The following is a 23,072-nucleotide window of genomic DNA, read 5'->3' on the forward strand; positions in this document are numbered from 1 at the left end:
TTCAAACAAAGGCAGATTTAGAAAGGTAATGTCTATGAAATGTGCGTATGGGGAAGACAAAAATATACTTCATTTCCTGCATGGCCTTACCAATATCTGGGAGGAACTTGAACAGGGCAGCAGAAGCTCTCTCAAAAAGATTCTCGTTATCCTGTGGAGCATCCAAAAGTTTGGCTTGAATATTATCACTCAAGGCTTGAAGATGAGGCCAAGAATAATGCATCATCACACAACCAAAGGCAGCAGCCCTGGAAGAGGCATCAGCACCCCATAACTGCATTTTATGGAGTTATGGGTGACCTGGGAAGTGGACCCAAACACAGAAAGAGCCAAAGCTTTCCCTTCTAAATCAGGCAGATCAGACACAACCTTAGCTACCTGAGGAGGGAGAAGACATACTTGGTCATGTGAGTTTGGTAATTAAAAGCCCTACATTACAAGGTAGCAGCAGTATATACTTGTTTTACCCAACCTTTCCATAGGTCTACTATCCTTATCAGAATGAAGGAGCCTAGAAGAAGGCAAACGTTTAGAAGGCTTATCAGATTATTCAGTGCTGAAACTGAATGGACCCTGTTTTTCACAAAATCTCACCAAGCGACACTACAGACTTATCTATATAGCATATATCATAGACAGAAGTAAGTCAAAAACAAAAAAATATAGCTGGTTGCACAAGACCCAGGATAAAAAAGTGCCCAATCCTGGTAGGTGCACTGGTGCCAGGACAGGAAAAAAATGACAGTGTAGAATCCTCAAAATATGGAAACATTCCTACAATGGGCCAAGGTCAGGTCCAGGGGGGGGGATGGCTGCCCTGTTGTAGAAGGAAGTAGCATTCCACAAAAATTGATTGGCCAAAGAAGAGCCATAAAGATGATAGAATGGACTATTGAGGATAAGAAAGAAATTATTGTTACTAGTATGTAAAAAGCCCAGAATTTCCAGACACAAGATATACAAAATGACTAAGAGAGAAATTAGAGAAAAGAAAAATACTTCCACAAGAAAAACTGTCAGAAGCTTCAAATAAAAATTTGCGTTCATTAATACAACAGATTTTTGAAAAACAGTATATAGATCATGAAACTTTGATCTGTTTGGGAAAAGAAGCATCTGAGGAAGTGCAAAAATATAAACAAAACTTAGAGATATTTGAAAAATATAAAAAAGAAATACGGATATGGGAAAGAAGGATAGATTTGATATGGTACAATATTTATGCAAAGGAGAAAGCCAAGTTAACTTATACAGAGAAGGCAGCCTCAAAGATATTCGAAGAGAAATACAGACAAAAGCATCCAGATATGGAAAATTTCACAATAAAAAAAAATTAATAGCACAAAGATGTAATGTGGAAAAGAAGATTAGTAAAGCAGAAGTTAAAGAAATAGAAGCTGAAGTTATGGAGTGCCTGTGAAGCGAAGGATTTAATCTAGAAGGTCTAACACAGACTACATCACAGCATGATGGAGTGAGTCCCCATAATAAGGAAAAGCAAGATCATCAGGAGACATGTGAAACAGAAATATGGACAGGGGAAAGGAATAGAGATTTAATATGGTGTAATATTTATGCAAAGGAGAAAGCAAAACTAAATTATACAAAAAGAGCAGCACCAAATATATTTGAAGGAAAATCCAGGCAAAGGAATCCGGATATGGAAAACTTTACAATATAAAAAATAAGGAGATTAAGAGGAAAAGTAGAGAGAGATTAGTGATGAAGAAGTCAAAGAAACAGAAACTGAGGTTATGCAGCAGCTGCAAACAGAAGGATTTAGGGTAGAAAATCGAATGCAGAAAGCACCACAACATGATAGAGCAATGGATATCCAAATTAAGGGGAAACCAGTGGAACAGGAAGCAATTGGTCAGGTGCCATTTCAAGATATTTTGGAGCCTTCCACAGGAAACCAGTATAAACGTTCACTTGAAGCTAGACAGGAAGGAAAGGAACAGGAAACTGTTGAAACTCTGGTGCAGTCAATGCTGAGGAGTGATAGGCCAGTGAGTTCTCATATGATAGAGCAACGGATGGCACAGGATGAAGTTGAAGAGAATGATTCACAGGAAGATGCTATAGAATCTTCTATAGAATTCCCACAGGAATTGGAAAACAAGGGATGTGCCCTCAGTTTGGAAGAAAATGAGTTAAGAGAAGAGTTGCTTGATTTAATAGACATAGACAGATATATCAAGATCAATGAAAGAAATAGACTGCAGAAGGTTAATAAAACCCCAAAAGTCAGAAGTTTGATAAAACAAATGAACACAGTAATTAGAACTGTCCATAGAGATCCATGCAATATAACAGAAGTAAACAAAATATATTACTGTGGTGCTAAATTAATAACTGATAAAGTTCTACCACAGGAACACAGGGTAGTGAGGGAAAATAGGGGGGCAAAAGTGAATACCATCATGGAAATATCGAATATAGAAAACTGTAAAGCAGCTAAGACAAGAAGTGTCACTGTTAGAAGATTATAGAAGAGGGAACAGATCAACAAAAATACTAAGAAAGATAAATGTGATAAAAGCAATGTGCAGTTTTAGAACAAACCAGGATCTATCATATACTATCGCAAATAACAAACTAAAAATTTCAGCACAGGCAAAAAGACTTAGAAGATATGACGTAAATATAAAGGAACAGGAAAAAATAAACAATTTATTGATGATCCAAAAAAAAGTTTACAGAGAATTGGGAAATAAGGTAAAAGGAATCGAAAGACCGCCAAAAAAGAAGAAATAAATACATTTTGGAGAAGTATCTATGAAGATCCTGTGAAGCATAACAAAGATGCTAAATGGATAGAAGAAGTAAAAGAAAGAATGAGGGTTAAAAGTATAGGATATGAAATGGGATGAAGAAACAGCCAGAGAGATTGAAACAAAGTTAAGAAAAGTCTCTAATTGGAAAACCCAAGGCCCAGATGCAGTACCTAACTTTTGGCTGAAAGTATTAACTTCTTTGCATGAGGCTTTAGCGATGACTAAGAACTATTTATATGCACACCTCGAACAGACACAGCATTGGTTAACAACAGGAAAAACAATGCTCTTACATAAGAGTGAACCTGCAAGCTACCCTAAAAATTATAGACCAATAACTTGCCTTCCAACGATGTATAAACTATACATGGGAATTAACGCCGAGAGAGTTTATAGTCATTTAGAAAAAAACTCAATTATGTCAGTAGAACAAAAGGGCAATAAAAGAAAGTCATATGGAACAAAGGATCATTTGTTGCTAAATAAAGTTATAGTGGAGAACTGTGGGAAGGTGAAGAATCTAAGTATGGCATGGATTGACTACAAAAAAGCATTTTATAGCATCCCACATTCATGGATAAAATGTATAAGATACACCCTACACTGACTGGCTACATTACAGCAACCATGAACCAATGGCAGACCACTTTGCAATTAAGCCATGATAAAGGACATATTATTATCTCAGGGATAAAAATTCAAAGGGGATATTGCAGGGTGAATCTAGTCACCATTGCTATTCTGCCTTGCCATTAATCCATTAAGCTGTTTACTTAACAGCTTAGGCCATGGCTACAATTTGGCTCCTAGTAAACAACAAAGTCTAATGACTTCTCATCTTCTCTTTGTCCATGATTTAAAACTGTATAGCTCATCAGATGAGGAACTGAAAGCACAGCTATAGGTTGTCAAAACTTTTTCAGATAATACTGGAATGTCATTTGGTCTTGATAAATGTGCAAAAGCAACCTTAAAAAAAAGAAAACTACAGCACCAGGAAAACATCAGTTTGGGACAAGAATGTGATAAAAAGAACTTGAGGAAGTCAGAGTGTATAAATACTTGGGAACTGATGAAGGATCTGCAATAAAACATGAACAAATGCGAATAAAACTCAGTAAGGAATACTTTAGAAGACTTAAATTAATCCTGAGAACAGCATTGATATCTAGGAACAAGATCCAAGCTATAAATCAATTTGCTCTTCCTGTCCTAACTTACAGTTCTGGAGTGATTGACTGGCTCCAAAAAGTGTTGGATAGATTAGATATTAAAACAAGAAGGATGCTTCATACTCACCAAATGATTTATAAAAATCAGTGTATACCAAGATTATATATTCCCTGTTCCGAAGGAGGGATGGGCCTCCTTGAAATTGATTACATGTATAGATCTGCAATCGTGGGACTCCACACATATCTACTGACCTTACAAGTTCCAAATGTAGTGAAAGTTTTGAAACATGAGGAGACTAAATCTAAACTAACATCTCTGCTTAATCTAGCAGAAGCATATTGACGTCAAGCAGGAATGGAAATCAAGCCAGAACTGGATAAAAGCCAGGCAGCAACTGAATGTGCCAAAAAACAAAAGAAAGAATATAAGGTGAAGGACCAGATGAGAAGGCAAGAATTGTGGAAAAACATAAATATAGTAGTTGATAGAAAACTTCTGGAAGAGCCTCATGTTGATCAAGAATGAATGCAGGAATGGTTAAGGAGAAGCAAATTCAAACCAAGAAATGAAAGGTTAATATTGGCAGCCCAAGATAGTGGGCTACATACACGCTGGTTTACAAAGTCTATTGAACATGTGGGAGAAACAGACAAATGTATGTTTTGTAAAACTGAATTGGAAACAGTCACACACCTTGTTGCTGGATGCGACACACTAATGGCAGGAGGACTGTATACTGAAAGGCATAATAAAGTGGCAGAACTGTTGCACTGGGGATTGTGCAAACATTATGGTACTGAAGTAGCTGAAAAACACTGGAAACATCAGCCACAAAGCATCATAGAAAATGATGAAATATATTACATGGGATCACCCATTACCAACAATTCAAAAGATAGATGCTAGAAAACCAGATATAGTGGTCCAAGAAAAGAAGACAAAATTAGCATTGATCATTGAAATTGCCACACCCAGTGACTACAGTGTCTTGCATACAGAGAGACACAAAGTCATAAAATAGCAGGATCTGCAGGCAGAAACGAGAGCCATGAGGAAGAAAGATACCCAGATAGTTCCAATAGTAGTAGGATTACCGGCTTTTATAAAAAATAATTTACAGTCGTATTTAAATATGTTACCAATCCATGTACCCCATACGAATTGCAGAAGGAGTCATTACTGGGCACATTGCGGGTGCTGCAAAGAGCACTTTTGGCTGACAACAAAGAGTGAAACAATACTAACTTCATGAACTTTAATCATACTCTGACTTAGGAATGGGGTCCATTCCCGTCATGGTATTAGAAACCCAAAAGACTTGGAGAAATTAAAAAAAGATCCCTTCAGTGATGAATACTGCAACACTGATATGGAAGAACATCTTAAGTGTCATTGGTCCTTTAAACATCACTACTCTGTTATTTTTCATGTTCAGGACTGTCCCTGCTCTTTTTAAGGACATCTTATCAACAATGGTATCTCAATTAAAAGCGCTTCTGGTTTAATATCACACTTTGTCTGTCCTATTTCTGCCGTTCTTTTCATTCCATCAGTGGAACACACTACTTTTCCATCACTATACCTGAAAGTTCTAGTATCAGCTTTCAGCATCTTTCCCACCTCATTCTGACTCATTTTACTGACATAGCTGTCTAACCATTTTCTCCAGAAATTATGCCTGTGCTTGAAGTAAAACTGATTGAAAATATCTGATAACAAAAACATCTGTACCTGAAACCAGTTCCTTGACAAATAAAAGTTAGGATGCATTCTTCTATATCCTGGTATTGTGTGTGTTCCTTCATTATTTTAATATTGTCCACTGTTTAGACCGTCTTTAGCCCAAAGATAGCTGCTCTGACATATAGCACATTTGGGTGTCCTGTCAAACTTATCTATGAAATTAATATCCAGAAACAGCAGCCTCACCAACTCTTTTATCTGCACAACTTGCTTCTTCCTCTCTGCTCTACAAAGTATACCACGTCCTGTTATATGTTAATGCCCACTGCAGCGCCTGATGCCTTTTCTCTGAAATTATGCTGTTAATATTAATTCTTTATCTTTAACTTTTAAGCATGCCATGTCAAAAAGTTTTAAAACAAGAAATGCATTTAAGAGCACTGTATTATTTATGCATATGACTATACTTTTGTGCTCAAAATCAGTCATATAATCTATCACAGAAATGGCCCTGTTTCTGTCGATCTGATTACAGTAAGCCTCATAAAAACAAGCTTCTTCTTCTGTCAAGTATACAACATCAAGTCTAATTATTAAAGCAGGCATACCTTCACCTGTGTTTAAATCCTTTGTTGAATTGTACAAGGTTATGTCTTTTGCTCTCCCTGAAAGCAAAAGCGCAACTGCAGGAGCATGCTTTCATTTTTCAGTTCAGTAAAATGAGTTAAAATCAACCTTATTCTTCCACCTTTCAAAAGGCTTACTTTCATCAGTTTTCAGAAACCATCTTCTGCTACCACTGAAAAGGCAGAATAAGCTGTGTTTTCAAAACCTGGAATTTATTCATTTGAGAAAGCAAGCTGCACAGGTAACTCCAAAGGTATAAATAATTCACTGTCTAAAGTACTGCAAAAGTACACAGCCATTCAAATGCTGCTTGGAATTGTCATAAAGTTGATGTTGCAGCTGCCATTTAAAACTTCTAAAACAAAGGAATTACTTGCATAGGAATGATAGGAATCAAAGTAAACACAAGGCAACTGACTCTTGCAACTATTTATGTCTTGCCAATACCCATCCATAGACTGTACCACCTTTTTCAAGGAGGGCTAGGTCTTTTAAGCTAGGGGTGAATTTATTTAATTCAATAAGTATTGTGTGACTCCCCTGCAATGTTACCAATTCAAAGAGTTTAATAATATGAAAAAAATAAGTTTAATGTCTTAGTAAATCAACATAAGTAGACGATAAATTGCACAAAAAACAGACCACCTTAAAAATTAAGAATTATTTTTTTGGGGTGTCAGTCCCCAGTCTGGTGCTCCACCCCCTCAAAAAAGCAAAAGAAATAAAGACCACTACCCTATTTTGGCACTACTGCACCAAGATCCACTCAGTTCTAATGTCCCCTCACCCCCCTTTGCTGTTCATTTGAAGAGTAAAAAAACAAGTCCATGCTCCCTTAATTTGGCATGCCAGCCAGATCCCCACCACTCAGCTCTTCATTTGAAGAGCAAAAAAGGACTTCTATTTTTTTTAACTGTAACAATCAGCTTGCTACAGCAGTTACAACACAAGAAGCGCTGAAGCACTTTTCTGTACCATCATTCAGAAAATGCCTGTACAGAAAAAAATGCAGGAACTGCACTTCCTGATTTCATCCCATAACAACTTGCTCCCAGGGTGGCTGCCCCCTTTATCCCACCCTTGCTATGCTTCTGGGAGGAGAACCGGCTACTGCAATAGTGATCTATTTAAACATGTACTGTTAAGTTTTCTCATACAACTACACTATGTTAATCATTCAATTACTGCTGCAGTCGCTTTAAGCTATATAGGATGAGTACCAGAGAGTAGAAAGCAAGAGAGGAGACAGATGGGTTAAAGTCCAGGAGACACTAGAAATAGTCCTAGCAAACCACTTACAGAAAAGATCTAACTTGAAGTGAATGATAAAGACATGTGTAAATACTATTGGTATGGCTAAAACCAGTTGAAAAGAATTTTGCAATTGCTCCCCTGGTTATACTTTTTAAAAGTCTTAAGTTAACGTGTGATTTCCAAATTCTGCATTGAACTGATACAGACAGTTTTTTGGAAGCAAGAAACAGAACAATGAGTGCTAATGCAATAAAAAAAATCTAAGTAAAAAAACGATTTTTTTTTAATAAAGAATGCTTTTTATTCAGTCACTCTATAAAGTAAAAAATAAGGAAGAAGAGTGAAAACTTTGCAAAAGAAACACAGACAAGCTGATTTCACAAAAGCATTTGAGGTTGGTTTTGCTGATTCTGGTAATGAGGTACCAGAAGTAGTAGCAGAAATCAGCAAAATCAACCTCAAATGCTTTTGTGAAATCAGCTTGTCTGTGTTTCCGTGTTTTTTTTTTAGCAAAGTTTTCACTCCTTTTCCTTATTTTTTACTTTTTAGAATAACTGAATAAAAAGCATTCTTTTTTTTTTTTACTTATATTTTTAGTTAAAATTTAAAAAGGTGGGAAGTCAGCAATGCAGGCAACACCTACATCCAATGGGAAGCAATCATTATGCAAAGGACAGTACTTCAGCACCCTGGAGAGCTTAGTGCATTGATGAGCATAACAGAACCACAGAGATCCACAAAGCCAATTTCAATAAAAAGCATTCTAAACAATAATAGTAATAATGATAACTCCTATTAATAATAAATAAAAAAATAGGAAAAGAAAGGCACCCAGCTCTATGTGAAATCATGTATTCCATGAGGAGTCTCCCATTATGACCAATAACACTGACCTATCTACAAGAAAATTTAAGTTGCAAGACAGATCACCTTACAGGATATATTCCTTAAAGTTACGGAAATTAATGTAAGTCTGAAAGAATATATATTAAGTACACAGTTAAGACACTGGATGAAGTAAACCAAAGTAGTGAATGATTATTTTCATATGTTACAGAATATTATTCAGGAGAATGGGGTGTTTAAAGTCAGAATGGAGGGTTCAGAAGCAAAGCTGGAATTGCTGGAAACCACTTTAAGCGAACATGAAGATCAGTCAAGAAGGAAAAACATTTGTGTCAATGAAATACAGGAAAGAGAAGAAGGGAGCCACTGTAAGTTGCTTATTTATTTATCTATTTATCTGGGCACAAATACCAGAAAAGCAAATAGGGAAAGAGAAGGCACACAGAATAACCTGGAATCCAGCTTGCACTTCACCCCAATCTCACCAGGACAATAAGAGTTCATTCTGCAATGTATGAGATTAAAGAAAAAGATACTTTCCCAAATCTGGAAGCTGGGGCTGCAGCTGACATCGGAAAATCTTGTATAGTCATAGCTCAAGACTATACAGCAACCACTCATTAGAAAAAAAGCTGCTTTCATAATTGTCAAAAGTTATGTAAAATAAAAAGGATGAGCTATAAACTTATTTATCCAGCCACAGTGAAAATCGTTTGTGCAGAAGGTTAAAAAAAATGTTTTCTCCAGATGAAGCACAGCCCTTTGAAAAAATGAAAGGAATGGATTCAGTTAAACATGTGGCTACTGAGACCCAGAGCAGATGTAAGTCATTTCAACTTTTTAAGAACACAAAGCACTGAGAAACAAGGCAGACACAATGTCTGCACTGCAGAGTGAGAGGAACACTAAGTTTGTCTACTGTACAGACCTGTTGTAAATGGGCAATACATTAGCGAGCATTCCTAATGTGGTTGTGCAACTACTGTGATTAAAGACTGACTGATTTTGCTTATTCAGAATTCAGCTTTTTCTGTTATAATTTACTACCTTTTATTCTATTATTGCACACAGATGCAATCATGTCTGTTAATATTCAAAGCATGTTAAGTAGACTAGAAAGATTATGCTTAATAAGGAAGAAGGTAAACTGGCTGAATCGCTGTGGTTTTTTTTTTTTTTTTTTTTTGCTCCCCTTCAGCCCCTAGAAAGAGAGACAGAATAAGAAAGTACTCCTAAGTAAATCGATTTTCACAATGACCAGTATATTGGCTGGGAGACCTAAAGGAAGGTGGTATAGTCCACAGGCAGGGGGAGTTGCTTATTTGCTAATATGAGGTAAAGGGTGACTGCAAATATAGTTTTAGCTACAATGCATACAAGATAACTAGGGAGGTAAATACAATGTTTTTGTCAACTGACAAATCAATTCCTGAAGAGTAAATGAATTCCTGAAGAGTATTTTTGTTCCCCCCCAACTTCTTTTTTCCCTGATCTTTTCTGTCAGAGACTCACTGACTTCATACGACTGGTTAACAGCATGGAATAAAGGAAAGGGATGGAAAATTATATCATCTCCTAGGACACGACAACTAGTCATCTTTAAAAAGAACAGGCTATGGCAGCTTACCTTTGGAAAGAGTGATGGTGCAGCTGGGATGCTGTCATATCTTAGTTTGAGTTTATTATACAGTATACATCATTTTCAATTTACTTAGTGATATCATAAAAAGTGTTTGTAATGAGAGGGACTGCTGAGATTGAGCCAAAGCCATTGCCGAAGTCACTACCATAAGGGGATTAATGAGCTGTTGTAATACAAGGAAAGAACCACAAGACATGACTAGATTGTGGTATTTACTGGCATATACCCTCCACATAGTGATACAGTTGATGGAAACTAGGTTTTATTTTAATTGTCTCCCTTTCCTCCATTGGAATTTATCAACAATTGGTCTGTTTGTTAACCTAGATGGTTTTCCTCAATGCTTTATCCCAGATCAAAGGTGTCTGTACTTCTGGGATTGGAGGGAAGAGTGAAGAAAGTACAGCTGTGTAAGCAAATGTAGCATAACAGTAGATGTTCAAATGCTCACTGGTGCAGTAGCCTTAGTTATATGGGTTATATCATGCCAAGGATATAACAGTCAGCCAGTTTTCAAAGGTTCAGGGCACCTTCCATATGATAAAACCATTAGACAGCTTGAGCTGAGCTGCCTAAAAACACAGGTTTGAGCATAGAGACCTTCAGAGCTTTCTTGCCAACTGACAGAGGGTGGCTGAGCCCTGAGAAGACATGGCTAACAGTAAATAAAGCTTTACTATTAAAACTGCATCGGTCAACCAGCATATGGTCGACTTTACATTTATTTTATTTATTTTATTTTACATTTGTTTACAGGGCTAGTCCAACTGGATACACTTCCATTTTCAGCAGAGGCCTGGGGAGAAAAGCTCCACATAGAAACAAACACAGATAAATTATCTACAAAAGCAAAGAAAGGAGGTAGAAAATACCAGGCAAAAATATGATTCTAAACTACATTACACAAATCATGCATCTATACTAGGTAGGACATCACCCAATTTCTATTTCAGAATACAAGATAGAAGAGTTCTGTCATAGTAAAACATCTGTGAAGATATAAGTACATTCAACAATTAATTACACATCCAAAGTTTTATAATAATTTGTAACAGTTACTACTTGCAAAGGTGCTTTTGAAGCAAGCTTCCCAAGGCGAAACAGTAAAGAGTAATGAAAGAAGGTAGTATAAAAGAATAATTAGTGGAATCACAAGATTAGTCAGGACTGATGCATGGGCATAACCAGTGTGTTTTAAGATGTTTTTTAAGCTTTTGTTTAAAGAGGAAGGGGGAGGGAATAGAAGTTAGAGCAGTAGGTAGAAGATTCCAATATTTACCAATGGTATTGGAGAATAGTGAGTCACCAGCGATGTTGCTAGACTTAGTTAACCTCACAAGAAGTTTGCTCGAAGAGCATAATGAATTTAGATTAGTATAAGGGGAGATAAGGTTAGAAAATATAGGGGTGTTATTAGGTTGGTAAAATATCCTATGGACAAAGGTCAGTTGGGAAAGTGTCAGCACGTTTTTTAGTCCAAGCCAGTTTAGTTGCTGTAGGTTCTGACAGTGGTGAGTTCTAAATGGGTTCCCAGTAGCAAATCTGGCAATGCTATTGTATGTGTTTGCTAGTTTAGTGAGATTATTATGCATTGTCTCTATGCTTGTTATCTCTAATGCCACATAGAGTGTATCTAGAACAGCTGGCACAGGTATTTCCTTAAGAAGGCATGTTTGAATGCAGCTTAGTTACTTGTAGCTTCCAAGTGGGCAGAACGTCAAACCCAAATCGATTGACTATACTACACTGAACAGGTAGTGTCAGTCGAGTATTTGGATTCGACATTGTGCAGGGGTGGATCGCGGTTCAGTGAGGAACAGGGAATTACCCATTTCCTCACTGAATTGCGATCTCAGAGTTATATTTAATATGTGGGGCAGGGGGGGCATAGCCGTAGCCCCCCCACAAAACAATATAATTAATGTACCATTGACTGTAAAGGCTAAGGGTATGTTAATGTTCATAGCAGGAGGTGCATGATGTCACCTCCTGCTATGTCGAATACATCGAACCACGGTTGTCAATGTATTCATTTTTGGATTAATTTACTTTTCGGCATGCCGAATTCCACATTTAGAGTCAACATTTTAAATGGTCGACCAATGCATTTTTGACATACCAATAGTAAACCCCTATATATATATATATATATATATATATATATATATATATATATATATATATATATATATATATATATATATATATATATATATATATATATATATATATATATGTGTGTGTGTGTGTGTGTGTGTGTGCGTGTATGCACCCCGGCATAATCAAAAATCAAAAAGGGGGATGAGGAGAGGGAGCAGCAGTGATCATTTGCACATATACTTTTTATGGTAAGTTTACTTACACAACTATACTATGTTCGTCATTTTGGTCACTACTGCAGTAGCTTTAGATATATGGGTAGATTATTTCACCATTTGGGGGGTGGAAGGGGAGGGGTCCAGGACCCCCTGGAGAATGATCCTAGCAAAACCTAATCTAGATCTTGACAAGGATTCAAGTTTATAGTGCTATGCAGAAGTATGTAAAGAGGACAAAGTTTCTGTTTCCAGAATACTTCTAGAATCCCTTCTGGTTTCTGGAGAAGGTCTTTTGAGGAGTAGAGAATTTGATCCCTATAGCTGATAGATATTTACCATCCTTCCCGCTTCGTGAAAAAGTCTGTTTAACCTTGGGACCAAAAAGAGTTGATCCATCATATGGAGCATTAACGAAGGATGTCATGAAATGTTCCACAAAGTAACAAAGCTGCATTCAAACATGCCTTCTTAAGGAAATACCTGTGCCAGCTGTTCTAGATACACTCTATGTGGCATTAGAGATAACAAGCATAGACGCAATGCATAAAGATTGTAATGTAGCCAACTGTGAATCAATGGATTTTCTTTCCCTGGGAGAGATTTGACAATTTCCTTTGTCAAATCCCTCTGGAAACAGATAATGTGAGCCAAATAATTTAGCGCTCCCACTGAAAAAGTAGATGAGGCATACATATCCTTCTCAAATCTGTTCAATACACATGATTCCCTCTTCAATGGATACAAGTTTCATCTTAGTGGCTGCTGCCTCTACTATAGAATCTACTGTGGGATGCTTGCTCCAATGGTGATGGTCTTTGGAAACAACTAAAAACTTGTTGAGCTTTTTGGAATAGACTCATCTGTGTCCATTTCCTTTCACACCCAGAAGGAGATCAGGTCTACCATCTCATTGGACAGGATGACTACCCAAGAATTAGATGGGCAAGAATCATCAAATACTTATGGCAGTAAACAACATATGAGGTAAATTGCTGTCTACACAGGGATTATTGGTAGGGGAAAGAGCATGAGCACCAGATCCGAAGCTTAGAAGTGGCTGAAGCCAGATCCAAGGTCAGATCTGAGATCCACACATTGAGGAATATATGGAAAAGACAAATTCATATCTACTTTAAACTACTTTAAAAATGACAGGATAAAAGTGCACTTCCATTTAAAACTACAGTTATGTCTCATGACAGTCTTAAAATACAAACTCCTAGTCTAAAAACTTTCCTAAGCAGGAAAGTATATTAAAGTTTTTTTACACACACACACACACACATATATATATATATATATATATATATATATATATATATATATTTTTTTTTTATGCGGAATGTTTTTCCCCTAGCTGGAGCTGCCTAACAATTTGTGTGTGTGGAAGGTACACTGTAACTTTGGAAGCCAGACAACTGTTATATCCTTGGCAGGATGTATAACTAAGGTTACTGCAGCAGTGACCAAGAATATGAACATTTTATGTTCCTGAAAGCCTGAGTGTCATGATTTACAGGAGGGCAAATGTGTCAGTTTATGTAAATAAATCATTAACATGAGCAAGTTTAGCAATATAGAAACAATCCCAAGACAGAGTATGATCGGAGGAGGTGTGGTAAAGCATTCTCTGTATAAGCAATCTATTTTGCTCCCACCATTTTGTAGAAGGAAGAGAGACATACTGTTCTCTAATGAGGGTGTGTGCCCTGTCCTTGGAAGGCAGTACTTTAGTTGTTTTTCCTTTTGATTTAATCTTCTATGTTAATATTATCACAGCAATGGGGCTTAAATGTGAAGGATGATGGACAAGTTATACTTCAGATGTGTATTTAACAGGCATGTCTCATTGGGTATTTCAAACCCTTATAAAGGGATGAGTCCAAAGGATAATTTAGATGGGGATGACAGGATATGAATCTCTAGTAACTGATAATGAAATGAGACTTCAATGTTTATCGTGGAATGTCAATGGGATGACATCTGTTAAAAGGGAAATAATTCTGAACACAGTGAAAAAGGAGAGGGTAGGACTTGTAATGCTACAAGACACACATTTCGGAGGGGTGAAGTCAATAAATTGGCAATGAAAGGATACTAGGTAATAGTACAGTCCAGTTATGAGGGAGCTGGGAAGTGAGGAGCAATCATTTTAGCAGCAAAGGTTCTGTGGTTAAGACAGGAAAGACCCTTAGAACATGGCAACGGCTGTGTAGCTGAATGGAAAGGCATGTGCGATGGTGTCAGAGTGACATTTGTTTCCGTGTATATCCTTTCCAGAGCAAATGTTAGATTTGCAAGGATATTGCTGCTTAATATAATTCATTTTTATGAGAAAATATTGTTGATGATCACACTGAAGAAGGAGTATTTCAAAAGCTTTGTGGTTTGTAATTTTACTGCTACTTATTGTTTTATCATTTTTAAAATAAACTATTTGGATGTAACTGAGCCATTTTTTTTGCTTGAAAATATTGTTGATGGCAGGACAATGGAATATGATCTTTCATGAAAGAGAAATGGGAGGTGGTACTAATGTAAGAAGTTTCACAAAAACGGAAAAGGCAGTCAGATATTTCTTAAAATAGCTTTGGATTTTTTGGGTTTATGGGGTAAGACTGGTAGGAAAAGGGATCTCTGGTTCATTTTTTATAGTTCAAAATGCCACACATGATCAAGAAAAGATAAAATAGTCATTACTGGACAAAATGTTATGGCCTTTGGTGATATAAAAGTAGGGCTAATTATGTATTCATACAATGCTTATTTATGGTATAATATTAAGTTAAAAGCCCAACACAGGGTTCAGTATCATTAGAGATTCTGTTCCCACATGTTGCAGGGAGAGAGATTTCAGTTTTAGTTGCAAGGAGTTCTGCAGCAGACTATAACAGCTGCAGAGGCATGGGGAATTTCAGGACTTGGAAAATGTGAAAGGTGATATGAAATTCATGACACGGGTATATAAATCAGTTAAGACAGTAAGTAAGGTTGGATAAGTTGGAGAAGTTACAAAGGGTTAGGCAAATACAATTAAAGGTAAAGATAAATAACAGGAGGAAGAACAACTACTGAGGGAACTTATGGCATTCTTGCAGAAGTCTGAGGATGAAAGTGTTCTAGCACAAAGGATAGTTATGTGGGAATTATTAGAATATAATAGTCCAAGAGCAGTCAAGATATTAGTTGGCAACCTCTGCCAGCAAAAAGTTGACTAGGCAATGTCTAAGTTGGTTGAGTGAGACATAGAAGCCAGGGTTCAATCTGAACAGGAAGTATTAAGGATTTTCTAGAATCATTATAAAAAGCTTTGCTTTAGAGGTAGAATATACCTTTGGAGAACATATCCCTTAGGATAACAGTGTTTCTGCAGGGAATACAACTTCCCCAGTACCTGAACAATTAAAGGAGAGACTGATGACAAAGACAGCAGAAGAGGAAGTCAGAGATGAAATGCGAAGGCAAGCATGTGACAAGTTCCCAGACTCAGATGGGATTTCAGTCGAGGTAGTGCGAACAGGTGGTGAAAAATATAATAATTTTATTTATTTAACATTTGTTAACCGGGAAAGTCCAACTTGGAATGAAGCCAATTTTCAGCGGAGGCCCGAGGAGAAACACTCCAGATGTATGTCTTTATAATGTAGGAGAAAACTGGAGCATCCAGGGGAAACCCACATGAATGCAGGGAGGACAAACAGACTCCGCACAGAAGGCACCCCGGCTGAGAATTGAACCAAAGAACCTCTTGCTGTGAGGCAACAATGCTACCACTGCACCATCCAGTAAGGTTCCGGACACACCTGTTTAATAAAGTACTTGTTATAAAGCAGGTCCCACCATCACAGAAATACAGTCTGATATACACTTGCATCACCTAATTTAAATTTTAAATTACAATTATAAATTGTTCATGAGTATATTGGCCAAAAGGTTGGCTCCTGTGTTATTGGATCTATTTCACACAGATCATTGTGGTTTATACCAGGAAGAAGAACTTCTTCTTCTTCTTTCGGCTTTTCCTGGTTAGGGGTCGCCACAGCGGATTACCTGTCCACTCATGATTGGCAGTGGAGTTTTACAGTGCCGAGTTGCCAACCCGGTGCCCAAACTTCCACAGAAGGCACACTCATGCCTAGGGCCAATTTAGAGTGTCCAATTCACCTACAGCATGTCTTTGGGCTGTGAGAGGAAACCAGAGTGCCTAGCAATGTTAAGCACTAACATAGATAAAAAACAGCAACTAACACACAACTTCTATCATTAACCAACCAAAAATCCACCACTCAGATTATGCTTTCCTCATGATGCTAACTCCTAAACAGGCTAACACATACAGTCATCAACAGTAGAAAACTATACAAGTAAAATCAACTACCTGCTTCATCCTCAGAAGAAAACATTCTACCTCTTCCCTGTGGCAAGCAAGACCAAGCACTTTCAAAACCATCTCTCTAACAACAAACTATAGAAATGATTCCTAAAAGTGAACGTTTAATAATAATATTATTATGGTACTTTTAATAGGACAGGATGCTACTCTAGAGAAAAAAAGAGGCTGCTGTTGTTTCTGTATGCTGAAAAGACATTCGATAGAGAAGTGTTGGTATTATTTGCTCAGTATTCTGACTCAAGTGGGATTTCCATCCTCCTTTACGGAATTACTTAGCGGGATATAGCAGGATGTGGAAGCACAGGTTAAGTTGGGAGGCAAGCATACAGAAGTTCTTACTCTTACCAGAAGTATAAGGCGAGGGTGCCCTCTGTTGCCACTCTTACTAGCCCTGTACTTAGTACCTTTGGCAGTTAAGCAGAGGCAATCAGACATGAAAGGTTATGAATGGGGAGAAAAGGATTTAAAAGTAGCTCTTTATGCAGGTGACATAATTCTTACACTATCAAATCCTGAGGCAGATCTACAGATGCGTTTTTTTTTCAAATTGTACACAACTTTGGGAAGATTTGAGGGTATGAAATAAATAAGGAGAAACCCAAAGTGTTAAGCCTGAACTCAGCTGGCAGGATGTTACTGAGAGTGGATTCTCACAGTCTTGCTCAAATGAATCTAAGTATGTAGGTGACTGGCTGAAGCACGGTTATGAGGTATCCATGAAACTCTCATAACAGATGTACTTAGATCTTGTTCATAGGTTCATAGGTAGGTACTAGGCTATTGGCCCAAGGGCCTACGTAAGCCTAGCCAGCAAGGTTCCATAGCTTACGCCACCCAAGAAAGTTATTTTCCTGTGCCACTGTCCAGCAGAGACACAGAAGTGATCCCCGGGGTTTATTTCCTATTTCCCATCCACTCATCAAGATTTTTCTTGAAGAGTGCTAATGAAGAACTTTGCTTGACATAGATGGGTAGCATATTCCAGAGTATAGGAAGTCTCTGGGACAGGAATCTATCCCTCCAGCGTGTCCTGTTTATTGTGGTAACAAGGTTTAGGTCCCTAGAGCATGTAGCTTGGAGGGATTGGGATTTCTTTAGGTGCAGCATGTCCAACAGCTCTGTGTTTGACATAGCTTTATATGTTAGGCAGAGATCACCTCGGAGTAGGTGATATGCTACGGAGTAAAGCTGGAGTTTTTTGAGGCGGTCAGTGTAGGGCATTTGTTTGAGGCCAGTAATCCTCTTTGTGAGGTACTTCAGTGGCCTTTCCAGCTGCTGCATATGTCTTGTGAGGTACATTCCAAAAGGGGGAGTTGTACTCTATAATGGGTCTAATGAGTGATGAGTAGAGGGGAACAATGACCTCTTTTTTCCTGGATGAGAACCCTTTTATGATGAGGTGTGTACAAGAGAAACCTCTGAAGTGGAAAAATGTGAATGTAAATTTAGAATAGAATGTGCAGATTCTGCAGTGACATGTAGTTCCAGATGCACTGTACTTGGGGCAATCATTTTGGACTTCTCTAAGTGAAGTGACATTCAGAAAGCTAAAACAATGTATTAAATGTTTTCGGTGGGCAGAGGTGAGGCCCCAGTTCAAAAGGAAGAAAGTAACACTTGCAAACGAATAGATGAGATTTAGCAGTACTAGTTATGGAGACCTACTCCTGGCTGTATGGTTGTATACTTGGCTAGAGTGGCTATGTGGTACAATCAGAAATACCTTCCCTAGTGCAATAAGATGTTTCAGACTAAAGCTATCTGGCTGGGAAAGAAAGATTGGTGTGAAACTCTGTAGACAGATGAAGCTGAGGAGATAAATCTACTTAAGGGACTGAGAAGTTGCTGACAATAGCTGCTCCCTACTGATGCTATAATAAAGAATAGGTGTTTGAAAATAGCAGCTCAGTATTGGCATCAACACAAAAACCCAGGTTAAGTTCTGGGAGGAGTTAGTTTTGGGCGACAGGGTTTGAAAATGTGAAGAACTACATGAGCTATCTGTCTGCATCAAGGCCTCTCCATTCCATAAGCAGTCTTGCAGAAAAAAATTAATCCAGTTAAAATGGTTGCCCATGGTGAAAGCAACTATCCCAAGTCTGGTCAAATGGGTAGTGGAACAACAGAGACTAGGTAGAGTGGATCATGGAATAGTGGCTAAATTGTACAGATTAACTCAGGAAGAAAGGAGGGAAGAGGTGAGGCAATGAGAGTTGAGTGAACTAAATTATCACAGCAAGACATGTCAGTAGAGAAATGGCAGAGGACCTGCCTGTTGAGAGGTAAGACAATATGAACTAGGAAATTCTGTATTTTTGCCTGTAAGTGCTTGCACAAGAATTTATATACACCTGTAAGACTTGCAACAAGGTTTCCAACAGTTGACGAATACTGGAGATGTAATAGAGATGGACAGGGAGAATGGATGCATATCTTTTGCCTTGTAAGACTCTAGAAATTTTTAGGGTGGAACTACATCAAAAGATTAAAGAAATAGCTTGTACAGATAATTTGTTGACCAAGAGAGGTCTTTTGCTGGATTAGGAGGTTGGAACTGTTGGCAAAATAAGTGTAGTAGATGTATTAAGTTCTGTTCGGAAAAATATTGTTTGGATTGTTCAAAATGTCAGAATTTATGTCATTATGTAAGAATTAGAACAATAACAATTATGAAAATAAAAACAAGTGTGGTAGAATTGGTGTGGACAGTAACATTAATGACAAAAGAAGCTATAACTAGGAAATAAAAGAAGAAAGAGTGTCCAACAATATGGGAGGTGAAGCATTTGGTGGGGCCACTTACAGAGTGGGAATTTGAAGCAGTGGTCAGGGAGAAGAAAATAAGGGAACTAATTACCCATTGGAGCCCATGGAACTTAAAGGGATGGGATGTGCAGTTTTTGAGACATCCACTTACATAAGTAACTGTTTTTTATGCTTTCCAAAACAGTAGTCTGTATATATGGTACATATTTCTGTCTCCTGTGTCCATTAGCTATTTTCCATTATTGTATTTTTCTTACATGCAATTACAACAGTACAATGTTGAACAGTTTAACACTCTGGATGTACTTAGCAGTTAATTTAATGTTAATGAACAAGGTTGTTCACTCAGTGCAGACTGCTTTGTAAACTCTACAGCTATGACTGTTATATAACATACTCTGGTTCCGGGTTGTCACAGCTGTAAAACAACAAACTGATCAGTGAAATGAGTAGCAACCAGAGCACTGCATATGACTGTGTTCATCAGATCTGCATAAAGTTGTAGGCTTTTCTTTTTAATCATTTATTTATTCTTTTCTCTTTGCTATGGCTCATAAAAAATTTGGAACTAGTGTAACTGAAAAAAAAGATGCATGTACAAAAAAGTACAACTGTGTAAGTAAACTTACTGTAGCAGTAGATGTTTAAATGATGACTGCTGTAGTAGCTTTAGTTATATGGGCTATATCTTAACAAAGTTATAACAGCTGACCCGCTTCCAGTGACTCAGGACATCATCCAAGTGCCAAAACCATCAGTCACCTCGGGCTGAGCTGACTCGAAAGACAGATTTTGGCACCAAACTCTTCAGAGAATTCATACCAACAGAGAGAGGGAGGCTAAGCCTCAAAAGAACAGTGCTAGGAACAGCAAAAAATAATAGTTCACACCCTGGCATAAACAACACACTGAAAAATAAAGGGGTAGAGGGAGGGAAATACTACTGTAGCAGTGATAACTCTAAACATCTACTATTATGGTAAATGTACCTACCCAGTCTACCAGTCTACTATGTTCATCATAGTGATTGCTGCTGCAGTAGCCTTAGCTATATGGGTAGACTACACTAGCTTACTATACTTGGAGAGTGAAAATGGAAGTGTCCAGGAAGCCCTGCAGAATGGCCTTAGCAAAGTCTGACCAAGACCTAGACATAGAGAAGGAGTCTAGCTTTTAATGCCCTGTAAATGTATATATACAAGACCATGTTGCTGCTTATAGAATAATTCCAGAATCTAACCCTTTCCAAAAAGCCAGAGATGAAGCCAAGGCCTTGGAATAGTGGGTTTTGACACTGCTTGGAATACTTTTGTCATGGTGAGTATTACAAAAGGTAAAAGCCTGGGAACCTTTTTGAAAATAGTCCATTTTGACACAGGTTGTGCCTTCTTCTTAGCTTCACAAGGAATGAACAACTGATCTGAAAATTTGAATGATTTAGTTCTGTCAAGATAGTACCTTATTTGTCTGTAGACATCCAAGGTATGTAGTATCCTTTCTCCCTCATTTTTAGGTTCAGGAAAGAAAACAGGGAAATGGACAGTATGGCTTATAGTAAACTTGCATACCACTTTAGGTATAAAAGAAAGATTAGTTCTCAAAGAAACCCTGTCTCTGTAGAAGATGATATAGGGTTGATGCACCATAAGAGCTTGCAACTCAGTTACTCTTCTTGCAGATGTCAAAGCAATTAATAAAACAGTTTTCCATGTTAAGAATCTCAAGTCAGCCAGATAAGGTAGCTCAAATGGAGTTTAAGTGTTAGCTTCTCTGACACAAAAATAAGATCCCAAGGAGGGGGCATCAGTTTTCTTGGAGACCTCTTATTCAAAAGCATTTTGACATGAGAATGCATTGAAAGAGGGGGATCCATGGGCAGACATGCTGCAATGGCCAATAAATGAACTTTGATAGAGCAGTAAGAAAACCCATATTATAGCAACTCAAACAAATATTGTAAAACCACAGAACAACTAACCAAAATGGGTGCTAGTTAAGATGTCACCAACAAGAAAACCGTTTTCATTTGCTAATATATGATCTTCTAATAGTAGACTTTCTTGCCTCCATTAGTACCTGTTGCATGTGCTCAGTAAACTGATGTCTAAATGGAATTAAGACCATATCATCCTGGCAGTCAGTTGAAGTTAATTGGGGTCTGGGTCTGTCAAACACTCATGATGTTGGGTGAGTAGATCCATTCTGTGAGGAATTTTGAGGTAATTGCCCCTGGCCATTTCCAAAAGAAAGGAGAACCAAAGTTGCCTGGACAGAAGAGAGTCACCACAATGATCATGGGGATTCCTTATGAATTTTCAGAAGTACTCCAGATTTTAGAGGAAATGGTGGAAAGCCATACAGGAACTTTCCTGTCTTACAGGGCTTCCTGCATGAAGTCCTGGAACACAGTATTTCCAGTTGATTGTCCAGAGAGGAGACAAAGAGGTCTACTTGAGGAACTCCCCACAGATTGATCAAACCTTGGAAGGCCACTTGAACTAGATTCCATTCATGAGGAGCTGCCTTAGGCCTGCTCAGCTTGTCTGTTGCACAGTTTTGTTCTGACAGAATACAGTTTGCTTGTAAATTGAGATTGTGCTGTGAAACTATATCCCAAGCTAACATGGCTAGTCTGCGAAGTGGGGATATGACCTGGTTTCCTCATTGCTTGTTGATGTACCACATGACTGTGGTACTGTCTGTAACCACTTGAAAAGGTCCTGGGGACCAAAGATTGCTAAGAGAATTGAGTGCCTAGATCAAAGCGAGCATCTCCTTGATTTGTAAGTGCTTATATCTATCATTGGTGTCCCTCCCTCACGCACTGAGCTTTTATCAATCCTGCAACTGCTCCACAAGCAAAGTCTGAAGCATCTGTGGTGACTGTTTTGGAACAGCTAGGTAGAATGGGATACCCGGAGTTAAGGATATCTTATGTCTCCATCAAAAGCTTTCTCTTCTGACAAATCTCAGCAATGAGATTTAAAAAAGATAAAGGGTGCTGATGCTGGAACTAAAGAGATTTCAGATACCACTGTATCTTTCTCATGTGTGTTGGCAGAGGTATCTTGAGAATCATAGATATCATGAGACTCAAAATTCTGAAGTATTCCCTCACAGTGACTAAAGTCTAAGTGGAAAACCTTAGAAATAGATCTACATAAAGATCTATTTTTTTCCTGTGGAAGAAAAGCTCTTTGAACTCAGGTGTCTAGTTGATATCCCATAAACTACAATCTGGTCTGAAGCAGTCAAGAAAGGCATTTGAATGTTCTCTCGGAATCCCAGCTTGTGTAAGAGATCTGTCACCAGAGAAAGAGACTCCTAACACTTTGAAACAGACTCTGTAAAGATAATCAAACAATCTAAATATGGAAAAATGCAGATACCCTCTACCTCTCTAGCCTGGAATGAGCTATAACCGGAGCTAGACACTTTCTGAACACTCTTGGTGCAGTGGATAGTCCAAAGAGTAAGGCAGAGAACTACCAATGTGATCCAGACACACAAAACCTTAAAAAAAACATCTGAAGGTTGGATGATAAGCATCTTTTAAGTATGGTGTTACCAGGAAACTTGAAAGAAGATGA

General features: G+C 37.8%; 1 protein-coding gene and 1 non-coding gene across 2 annotated transcripts in view; both read right to left on the reverse strand.

Annotated features, from left to right (window-relative positions):
* Positions 1-23,072, reverse strand: part of LOC122787923 (dynein beta chain, flagellar outer arm-like) — a 5,188,001-nt gene that overhangs the window by 4,217,776 nt on the left and 947,153 nt on the right. The gene's annotated exons all lie outside the window — the stretch shown is intronic.
* Positions 16,605-16,819, reverse strand: LOC122788460. Its single transcript, XR_006362673.1, has one exon. It is a non-coding gene; the product is annotated as a small nucleolar RNA U3 (small nucleolar RNA).

The sequence above is a fragment of the Protopterus annectens genome, chromosome 13.part0 (genome assembly GCF_019279795.1).
Source record: "Protopterus annectens isolate FY-2018-M chromosome 13.part0, PAN1.0, whole genome shotgun sequence".
NCBI lineage: Eukaryota > Metazoa > Chordata > Ceratodontiformes > Protopteridae > Protopterus > Protopterus annectens.